Raw genomic sequence first — 12,785 nt, 5'->3', positions numbered from 1 at the left:
ATTTTAATACACAGCACCCCCCTAATAGTGTTATACACAGCACCCCCCTAATAGTTTTATACACAGCACCCCCCTAATAGTGTTAGACACAGCACCCCCCTAATAGTTTAAAACACAGCACCCCCTAATAGCGTTAGACACAGCACCCCCCTAATAGTTTAAGACACAGCATCCCCCATAATAGTGTTAGACACAGAACCCCCCTAATAGTTTAAGACACAGCACCCCCATAATAGTTTAAGACACAGCATCCCCATAATAGTGTTAGACACAGCACCTCTCTAATAGTTTAAGACAGAGCACCCCCATAATAGAGTTAGACACAGCACCCTCCTAATAACTTAAGACACAACACCCCCATAATAGTGTTAGACACAGCACCCCCATAATAGTTTAAGACACAGCACCCCCCTAATAGATTAAGACAAAGCACCCCCCTAATAGTTTATGACACAGCACCCCCATAATAGTGTTAGACACAGCAACCCCTAATAGATTAAGACAAAGCACCCCCATAATAGTTTAAGACACAGCACCCCCCTAATAGTGTTATACACAGCACCCCCCCAATAGTGTTATACACAGCACCCGCCTAATAGTTTAATACACAGCACCCCCCTAATAGTTTAATACACAGCACCCCCCTAATAGTGTTATACACAGCACCCCCCCTAATAGTTTAATACACAGCACCCCCCTAATAGTGTTATACACAGCACCCCCTAATAGTTTTATACACAGCAGCCCCCTAATACAGTTAGACACAGCACCCCCCTAATAGTTTAAAACACAGCACCCCCTAATAGCGTTAGACACAGCACCCCCTAATAGTTTAAGACACAGCACCCCCATAATAGTGTTAGACACAGCACCCCCCTAATAGTTTAATACACAGCACCCCCATAATAGTTTAAGACACAGCATCCCCATAATAGTGTTAGACACAGCACCCATCTAATAGTTTAAGACAGAGCACCCCCATAATAGAGTTAGACACAGCACCCCCCTAATAATTTAAGACACAGCACCCCCATAATAGTGTTAGACACAGCACCCCCATAATAGTTTAAGACACAGCACCCCCCTAATAGTTTAAGACACAGCACCCCCCTAATAGATTAAGACAAAGCACCCCCCTAATAGTTTATGACACAGCACCCCCATAATAGTGTTAGACACAGCAACCCCTAATAGTTTAAGACACAGCACCCCCATAATAGTTTAAGACACAGCACCCCCATAATAGTGTTAGACAAAGCACCCCCCTAATAGTTTAAGACACAGCACACCCAAAACAGTGTTAGACGCAGTACCTTCCTAATAATTTAAGACACCGCACCCCCATTATATATAATATAAGGGGTACTGTATACTCTAATTATAGAAGACACTATATAATGATAGCGGGCACTGTATATTATAATAAGAGAGGACACTATATAATATAAGGGGCACTGTATATTGTAATAACAGAGGATACTATATACTATAAGGGGCACTGTATATTAAAATAACAAAGGAAATTATATAATGATAGGGGCACTGTATATTATAATAAGAGAAGATACCATATAATGATAGGGGGCACTGTATGTTATAATAACAGAGGACATTATATAATGATAGAGGGCGTTGTATATTATAATAACAGAGGACATTATATAATGATAGGGGGCACTGTATATTATAATAACAGAGGACATTATATAATGATAGGGCACACTGTATATTATAATAAGAGAAGACAGTATATAATAATAGGGGGCACTGTATATTATAATAAGAGAGGACACTATATAATATAAGGGGCACTGTATACTATAATTAAAGAGGATACTATATAATGACAGGGGGCACTGTATATTCTAATAAGAAAGAACACTATATAATATAAGGGGCACTGTATACTCCAATTAAAGAGGACACTATATAATGATAGGGGGCACTGTATATTATAATAAGAGAGGACACGATATAATATAAGGGGCACTGTATATTATAATAACAGAGGACATTATATAATGATAGGGGGCACTGTATATTATAATAAAAGCGGACATTATATAATGATAGGGGCACTGTATATTATAATAACAGAGGACATTATATAATGATAGGGGGCACTGTATATTATAATAAAAGCGGACATTATATAATGATAGGGGCACTGTATATTATAATAAAAGAGGATACCATATAATAATAGGGGGCACTGTATATTATAATAACAGAGGACACTATATAATATAAGGGGCGTTGTATATTATAATAACAGAGGACATTATGTAATGGTAGCGGGAACTGTATATTATAATAACAGAGGACATTATATAATGATAGGGGGCACTGTATATTATAATAACAGAGGACATTATATAATGATAGGGGGCACTGTATATTATAATAACAGAGGACACTATATAATATAGAGGGCACTGTATATTATAATAACAGAGGACATTATATAATGATAGGGGGCACTGTATATTATAATAAGAGAGGACACTATATAATATAAGGGGAACTGTATATTATAATAAGAGAGGACACTATATAATATAAGGGGCACTGTATACTCTAATTAAAGAGGACACTCTACAATGATAGGGGGCACTGTATATTATAATAAGAGAGGACACCATATAATGATAGGGGGCACTGTATATTATAATAACAGAGGACGCCATATAATGATAGGGGGCACTGTATATTATAATAAAAGGGGACACTATATAATATTAGGGTCACTGTATACTCTAATTAAAGAGAACACTATATTGATAGGGGGCACTGTAGATTATAATAACAGAGGACATTATTTAATGATAGGGGGCACTGTATATTATAATAAAAGAGGACACTATATAATATATGGGGCACTGTATACTCTAATTAAAGAGGACACTATATTGATAGAGGGCACTGTATATTATAATAACAGAGGACATTATATAATGATAGGGGGCACTGTATATTATAATAACAGAAGACACTATACAATGATAGGGGGCACTGTATATTATAATAAGAGAGGACACAATATAATAATAGGGGGCACTGTATAATATAATAAGAGAGGACACCATATAAAGATAGGTGGCACTGTATATTATAATAATAGAGGACACCATATAATGATAGGGGGCGCTGTATATTATAATATGAGAGGACGCCATATAATGATAGGGGGAACTATATATTATAATAAGAGAGGACTCTATATAATATAAGGGGCACTGTGTACTTTACTTAAAGAGGACACTATATAATGATAGGGGGCACTGTATATTATAATAAGAGAGGATACTATAATATAAAGGGCACTGTATATTGTAATAACAGAGGACATTATATAGTGATAGGGGGTGTTGTATATTATAATAACAGAGGACATTAAATAATGATAGGGGGCACTGTATATTATAATAAGAGAGGACACTATATAATATAAGAGGCACTGTATACTCGAATTAAAGAGGACACTATATAATGATAGGGGGCACTGTATATTATAATAAAAGAGGACATTATATAATGATAGGGGGCACTGTATATTATAATAACAGAGGACACTATACAATGATAGGGGGCACTGTATATTATAATAAGAGAGGATATTATATAATATAAGGGGCACTGTATACTCTAATTAAAGAGGACACTATATAATATAAGGGGCACTGTATATTATAAAAACAGAGGACATTATATAATGATAGGGGGCACTGTATATTATAATAACAGAGGACATTATATAATGATAGGGGGCACTGTATATTATAATAAGAGAGGACACTATATAATATAAGGGGAACTGTATATTATAATAAGAGAGGACACTATATAATATAAAGGGCACTGTATACTGTAATTAAAGAGGACACTATATAATGATAGGGGGCACTGTATATTATAGTAAGAGAGGACACCATATAATAATAGGGGGCACTGTATATTATAATAAGAGAGGACACCATATAATGATAGGGGAAACTGTATATTATAATAAGAGAGGACACCATATAATGATAGGGGGCACTGTATATTATAATAACAGAGGACACTATACAATGATAGGGGGCACTGTATATTATAATAAGAGAGGACACTATATAATAATAGGGGGCACTGTATATTATAATAAGAGAGGACGCCATATAATGATAGGGGGCACTATATATTATAATAAGAGAGGACTGTATATAATATAAGGGGCACTGTGTACTCTACTTAAAGAGGACACTATATAATGATAGGGGGCACTGTATATTATAATAAGAGAGGATACTATAATATAAAGGGCACTGTATATTGTAATAACAGAGGACATTATATAGTGATAGGGGGTGTTGTATATTATAATAACAGAGGACATTAAATAATGATAGATGGCACTGTATATTATAATAAGAGAGGACACTATATAATAAAAGAGGCACTGTATACTCTATTTAAAGAGGACACTATATAATGATAGGGGGCACTGTATATTATAATAACAGAGGACATTATATAATGATAGGGGCACTGTATATTATAATAACAGAGGACATTATATAATGATAGGGGCACTGTATATTATAATAACAGAGGACACTATATAATATAAGGGTCACTGTATACTATAATTAAAGAGGACACTATATAATGATAGGGGGCACTGTATGTTATGATAAGAGAGGACACTATATAATATAAGGGGCACTCTATATTATAAAAACAGAGGACATTATATAATGATGGGGGCACTGTATATTATAATAACAGAGGACATTATATAATGATAGGGGGCACTGTATATTATAATAAGAGAGGACACTATATAATATAAAGGGCACTGTATACTCTAATAATAGAGGACACTATATAATGATAGGGGGCACTGTATATTATAATAAGAGTGGACACTATATAATATAAGGGGCACTGTATATTATAATAACAGAGGAAATTATATAATGATAGGGGGCACTGTATATTATAATAACAGAGGACATTATATAATGATAGGGGGCACTGTATATTATAATAACAGAGGACACTATATAATATAAGGGGCACTGTATATTGTAATAACAGAGAACCTTATATAATGATAGGGGGCGTTGAATATTATAATAACAGTGGACATTGTATAATGATAGGGGGCACTGTATATTATAATAACAGAGGACACTATATAATATAAGGGTCACTGTATACTCTAATTAAAGATGACACTATATAATGATAGGGGGCACTGTATGTTATGATAAGAGAGGACACTATATAATATAAGGGGCACTGTATATTATAAAAACAGAGGACATTATATAATGATGGGGGGCACTGTATATTATAATAACAGAGGACATTATATAATGATAGAGGGCACTGTATATTATAATAAGAGAGGACACTATATAATATAAAGGGCACTGTATACTCTAATAATAGAGGACACTATATAATGATAGGGGGCACTGTATATTTTAATAAGAGAGGACACTATATAATTAAAGGGGCACTGTATATTATAATAAGAGAGGACACTATATAATATAAGGGGAACTGTATATTATAATAAGAGAGGACACTATATAATATAAGGGGCACTGTATACTCTAATTAAAGAGGACACTATATAATGATAGGGGGCACTGTATATTATAGTAAGAGAGGACACCATATAATAATAGGGGGCACTGTATATTATAATAAGAGAGGACACCATATATTGATAGGGGAAACTGTATATTATAATAAGAGAGGACACCATATAATGATAGGGGGCACTGTATATTATAATAACAGAGGACACTATACAATGATAGGGGGCACTGTATATTATAATAAGAGAGGACACTATATAATAATAGGGGGCACTGTATATTATAATAAGAGAGGACGCCATATAATGATAGGGGGCACTATATATTATAATAAGAGAGGACTGTATATAATATAAGGGGCACTGTGTACTCTACTTAAAGAGGACACTATATAATGATTGGGGGCACTGTATATTTTAATAAGAGAGGACACTATATAATTAAAGGGGCACTGTATATTATAATAACAGAGGACATTATATAATGATAGGGGGCACTGTATATTATAATAACAGAGGACACTATGTAATGATAGGGGGCACTGTATATTATAATGAGAGAGGACACCATATAATGATAGGGGGCACAGTATATTGTAATAAGAGAGGACACTATATAATATAAGGGGCACTGTATATTATAATAACAGAGGACATTATATAATGATAGGGGGCACTGTATATTATAATAACAGAGGACATTATATAATGATAGGGGCACTGTATATTAAAATAACAGAGGACATTATATAATGATAGGGGGCACTGTATATTATAATGAAAGAGGACACCATATAATAATAGGGGGCACTGTATATTATAATAGGAGAGGACACTATATAATATAAGGGGCACTGTATACTATAATTAAATAGGACACTATATAATGATAGGGGGCACTGTATATTATAATAAGAGAGGACACAATATAATATAAGGGGCACTGTATATTATAATAACAGAGGACATTATATAATGATAAGGGGCACTGTATATTATAATAACAGAGGACATTATATAATAATAGGGGCACTGTATATTATAATAAGAGAGGATACCATATAATGATAGGGGGCACTGTATATTATAATAAGAGAGGACACTATATAATATATGGGGCACTGTATACTCTAATTAAAGAGGACACTATATTGATAGGGGGCACTGCATATTATAATAAGAGAGGCGCCCAATATAATATAAGGGGCACTGTATATTGTAATAACAGAGGACATTATATAATGATAGGGGGTGTTGTATATTATAATAACAGAGGACATTATATAATGATAGGGGCACTGTATATTATAATAACAGAGGACATTATATAATGATAGGGGGCACTGTATACTCTAATTAAAGAGGACACTATATAATGATAGGGGGCACTGTATATTATAATAAGAGAGGGCACTATATAATATAAGCGGCACTGTATATTATAATAACAGAGGATATTATATAATGATAGGGGGCACTGTATATTATAATAACAGAGGACATTATATAATGATAGGGGGCACTGTATATTATAATAAGAGAGGACACTATATAATATAAGGGGCACTGTATACTATAATTAAAGAGGACACTATATAATGATAGGGGGCACTGTATATTATAATAAGAAAGAACACTATATAATATAAGGGGCACTGTATACTCTAATTAAAAAGGACACTATATAATGATAGGGGGCACTGTATATTATAATGAGAGAGGACACAATATAATATAAGGGGCACTGTATATTATAATAACAGAGGACATTATATAATGATAAGGGGCACTGTATATTATAATAACAGAGGACATTATATAATAATAGAGGCACTGTATATTATAATAAGAGAGGATACCATATAATGATAGGGGGCACTGTATATTATAATAAGAGAGGACACTATATAATATATGGGGCACTGTATACTCTAATTAAAGAGGACACTATATTGATAGGGGGCACTGTATATTATAATAAGAGAGGCGCCCAATATAATATAAGGGGCACTGTATATTGTAATAACAGAGGACATTATATAATAAGAGGGGGCGTTGTATATTATAATAACAGAGGACATTATATAATGATAGGGGGCACTGTATATTATAATAACAGAGGACATTATATAATGATAGGGGGCACTGTATACTCTAATTAAAGAGGACACTATATAATGATAGGGGGCACTGTATATTATAATAAGAGAGGGCACTATATAATATAAGGGGCACTGTATATTATAATAACAGAGGACATTATATAATGATAGGGGGCACTGTATATTATAATAACAGGAGACATTATATAATGATAGGGGCACTGTATATTATAATAACAGAGGACATTATATAATGATAGGGGCACTGTATATTATAATAACAGAGGACACTATATAATATAAGGGTCACTGTATACTATAATTAAAGAGGACACTATATAATGATAGGGGGCACTGTATGTTATGATAAGAGAGGACACTATATAATATAAGGGGCACTCTATATTATAAAAACAGAGGACATTATATAATGATGGGGCACTGTATATAATAATAACAGAGGACATTATATAATGATAGGGGGCACTGTATATTATAATAAGAGAGGACACTATATAATATAAAGGGCACTGTATACTCTAATAATAGAGGACACTATATAATGATAGGGGGCACTGTATATTATAATAAGAGCGGACACTATATAATATAAGGGGCACTGTATATTATAATAACAGAGGAAATTATATAATGATAGGGGCACTGTATATTATAATAACAGAGGACATTATATAATGATAGGGGGCACTGTATATTATAATAAAAGAGGACACTATATAATATAAGGGGCACTGTATATTGTAATAACAGAGAACCTTATATAATGATAGGGGGCGTTGAATATTATAATAACAGTGGACATTGTATAATGATAGGGGGCACTGTATATTATAATAACAGAGGACACTATATAATATAAGGGTCACTGTATACTCTAATTAAAGATGACACTATATAATGATAGGGGGCACTGTATGTTATGATAATAGAGGACACTATATAATATAAGGGGCACTCTATATTATAAAAACAGAGGACATTATATAATGATGGGGGGCACTGTATATTATAATAACAGAGGACATTATATAATGATAGGGGGCACTGAATATTATAATAAGAGAGGACACTATATAATATAAAGGGCACTGTATATTCTAATAATAGAGGACACTATATAATGATAGGGGGCACTGTATATTTTAATAAGAGAGGACACTATATAATTAAAGGGGCACTGTATATTATAATAACAGAGGACATTATATAATGATAGGGGGCACTGTATATTATAATAACAGAGGACATTATGTAATGATAGGGGGCACTGTATATTATAATGAGAGAGGACACCATATAATGATAGGGGGCACAGTATATTGTAATAAGAGAGGACACTATATAATATAAGGGGCACTGTATATTATAATAACAGAGGACATTATATAATTATAGGGGGCACTGTATATTATAATAACAGAGGACATTATATAATGATAGGGGCACTGTATATTAAAATAACAGAGGACATTATATAATGATAGGGGACACTGTATATTATAAAGAAAGAGGACACCATATAATAATAGGGGGCACTGTATATTATAATAGGAGAGGACACTATATAATATAAGGGGCACTGTATACTATAATTAAAGAGGACACTATATAATGATAGGGGGCACTGTATATTATAATAAGAGAGGACACAATATAATATAAGGGGCACTGTATATTATAATAACAGAGGACATTATATAATGATAAGGGGCACTGTATATTATAATAACAGAGGACATTATATAATAATAGGGGCACTGTATATTATAATAAGAGAGGATACCATATAATGATAGGGGGCACTGTATATTATAATAAGAGAGGACACTATATAATATATGGGGCACTGTATACTCTAATTAAAGAGGACACTATATTGATAGGGGGCACTGTATATTATAATAAGAGAAGGCACTATATAATATAAGGGGCACTGTATATTATAATAACAGAGGACATTATATAATCATAGGGGGCACTGTATATTATAATAACAGAGGACATTATATAATGATAGGGGGCACTGTATATTATAATAACAGAGGACATTATATAATGATAGGGGGCACTGTATATTATAATAACAGAGGACACTATATAATATAAGGGGCACTGTATATTGTAATAACAGAGGACATTATATAATGATAGGGGGCACTGTATATTATAATAACAGAGGACATTATATAATGATAGGGGGTACCGTATACTCTAATTAAAGAGGACACTATATAATGATAGGGGGCACTGTATATTATAATAACAGAGGGCACTATATAATATAAGGGGCACTGTATATTATAATGACAGAGGACATTATGTAATGATAGGGGGCACTGTATATTATAATAACAGAGGACATTATATAATGATAGGAGGCACTATATATTATAATAACAGAGGACATTATATAATGATAGGGGGCACTGTATATTATAATATGATAGGACACTATATAATGATAGAGGGCACTGTATATTATAATAAGAGAGGACACTATATAATATAAGGGGCACTGTATACTCTAATTAAAGAGGACACTATATAATGATAGGGGGCACTGTATATTATAATAAGAGAGGACACTATATAATATAAGGAGCACTGTATATTATGATAACAGAGGACATTATATAATGATAGGGGGCACTGTATATTATAATAACACAGGACATTCTATAATGATAGGGGGACCTGTATATTATAATAAGAGAGTACACTATATAATGATAGAGGGCACTGTATATTATAATAAGAGAGTACACTATATAATGATAGAGGGCACTGTATATTATAATAAGAGAGGACACTATATAATATAAGGGGCACTGTATACTCTAATTAAAGAAGACACTATATATTGATAGGGGGCACTGTACATTATAATAAGAGAGGACACTATACAATACAAGGGGCACTGTATATTATAATAACAGAGGACATTATATAATGATAGGGGGCACTGTATATTGTAATAACAGAGGACATTATATAATGATAGGGGGCGTTGTATATTATAATAACAGAGGACATTATATAATGATAGGGGGCACTGTATATTATAATAACAGAGGACATTATATAATGATAGGGGGCACTGTATACTCTAATTAAAGAGGACACTATATAATGATAGGGGGCACTGTATATTATAATAAGAGAGGACACTATATAATATAAGGGGCACTGTATATTGTAATAACAGAGGACATTATATAATGATAGGGGGCACTGTATATTATAATAACAGAGGACATTATATAATGATAGGGGGAACCGTATACTCTAATTAAAGAGGACACTATATAATGATAGGGGGCACTGTATATTATAATAACAGAGGGCACTATATAATATAAGGGGCACTGTATATTATAATGACAGAGGACATTATGTAATGATAGGGGGCACTGTATATTATAATAACAGAGGACATTATATAATGATAGGAGGCACTGTATATTATAATAACAGAGGACATTATATAATGATAGGGGGCACTGTATATTATAATAAGATAGGACACTATATAATGATAGAGGGCACTGTATATTATAATAAGAGAGGACACTATATGATATAAGGGGCACTGTATATTATAATAACAGAGGACATTATATAATGTTAGGGGGCACTTTATATTATAATAACAGAGGACTTTATATAATGATAGAGGGCACTGTATATTATAATAACAGAGGACATTATATAATGATAGGGGGCACTGTATATTATAATAAGAGAGGACACTATATAATATAAGGGGCACTGTATACTATAATTAAAGAGGACACTATATAATGATAGGGGGCACTGTATATTATAATAAGAAAGAACACTATATAATATAAGGGGCACTGTATACTCTAATTAAAGAGGACACTATATAATAATAGGGGGCACTGTATATTATAATAAGAGAGGACACTATATAATATAAGGGGCACTGTATATTATAATAACAGAGGACATTATATAATGTTAGGGGGCACTTTATATTATAATAACAGAGGACTTTATATAATGATAGGGGGCACTGTATATTATAATAAGAAAGGACACCATATAATGATAGGGGGCACTGTATATTATAATAAGAAAGAACACTATATAATATAAGGGGCACTGTATACTCTAATTAAAGAGGACACCATATAATGATAGGGGGCACTGTATATTATAATAAGAGAGGACACAATATAATATAAGGGGCACTGTATATTATAATAACAGAGGACATTATATAATGATAGGGGGCACTGTATATTATAATAACAGCGGACATTATATAATAATAGGGGCACTGTATATTATAATAAGAGAGGATACCAAATAATGATAGTGGGCACTGTATATTATAAAAAGAGAGGACACTATATAATATATGGGGCACTGTATACTCTAATTAAAGAGGACACTATGTTGATAGGGGGCACTGTATATTATAATAAGAGAGGCGCCCAATATAATATAAGGGGCACTGTATATTGTAATAACAGAGGACATTATATAATGATAGGGGGCGTTGTATATTATAATAACAGAGGACATTATATAATGATAGGGGGCACTGTATATTATAATAACAGAGGACATTATATAATGGTAGGGGGCACTGTATACTCTAATTAAAGAGGACACTATATAATGATAGGGGGCACTGTATATTATAATAAGAGAGGGCACTATATAATATAATGGGCACTGTATATTATAATAACAGAGGACATTATATAATGATTGGGGGCACTGTATATTATAATAACAGAGGACATTATATAATGATTGGGGGCACTGTATATTATAATAACAGAGGACATTATGTAATGATAGGGGGCACTGTATATTATAATAAGAGAGGGCACTATATAATATAATGGGCACTGTATATTATAATAACAGAGGACATTATATAATGATTGGGGGCACTGTATATTATAATAACAGAGGACATTATATAATGATTGGGGGCACTGTATATTATAATAACAGAGGACATTATGTAATGATAGGGGGCACTGTATATTATAATAACAGAGGACACTATATAATATAAGGGGCACTGTATATTG

The sequence above is a fragment of the Leptodactylus fuscus genome, chromosome 7 (genome assembly GCF_031893055.1).
Source record: "Leptodactylus fuscus isolate aLepFus1 chromosome 7, aLepFus1.hap2, whole genome shotgun sequence".
NCBI lineage: Eukaryota > Metazoa > Chordata > Amphibia > Anura > Leptodactylidae > Leptodactylus > Leptodactylus fuscus.
The sequence above is the reverse complement of the archived record's forward strand: the minus strand, read 5'-3'. Positions refer to the sequence as shown.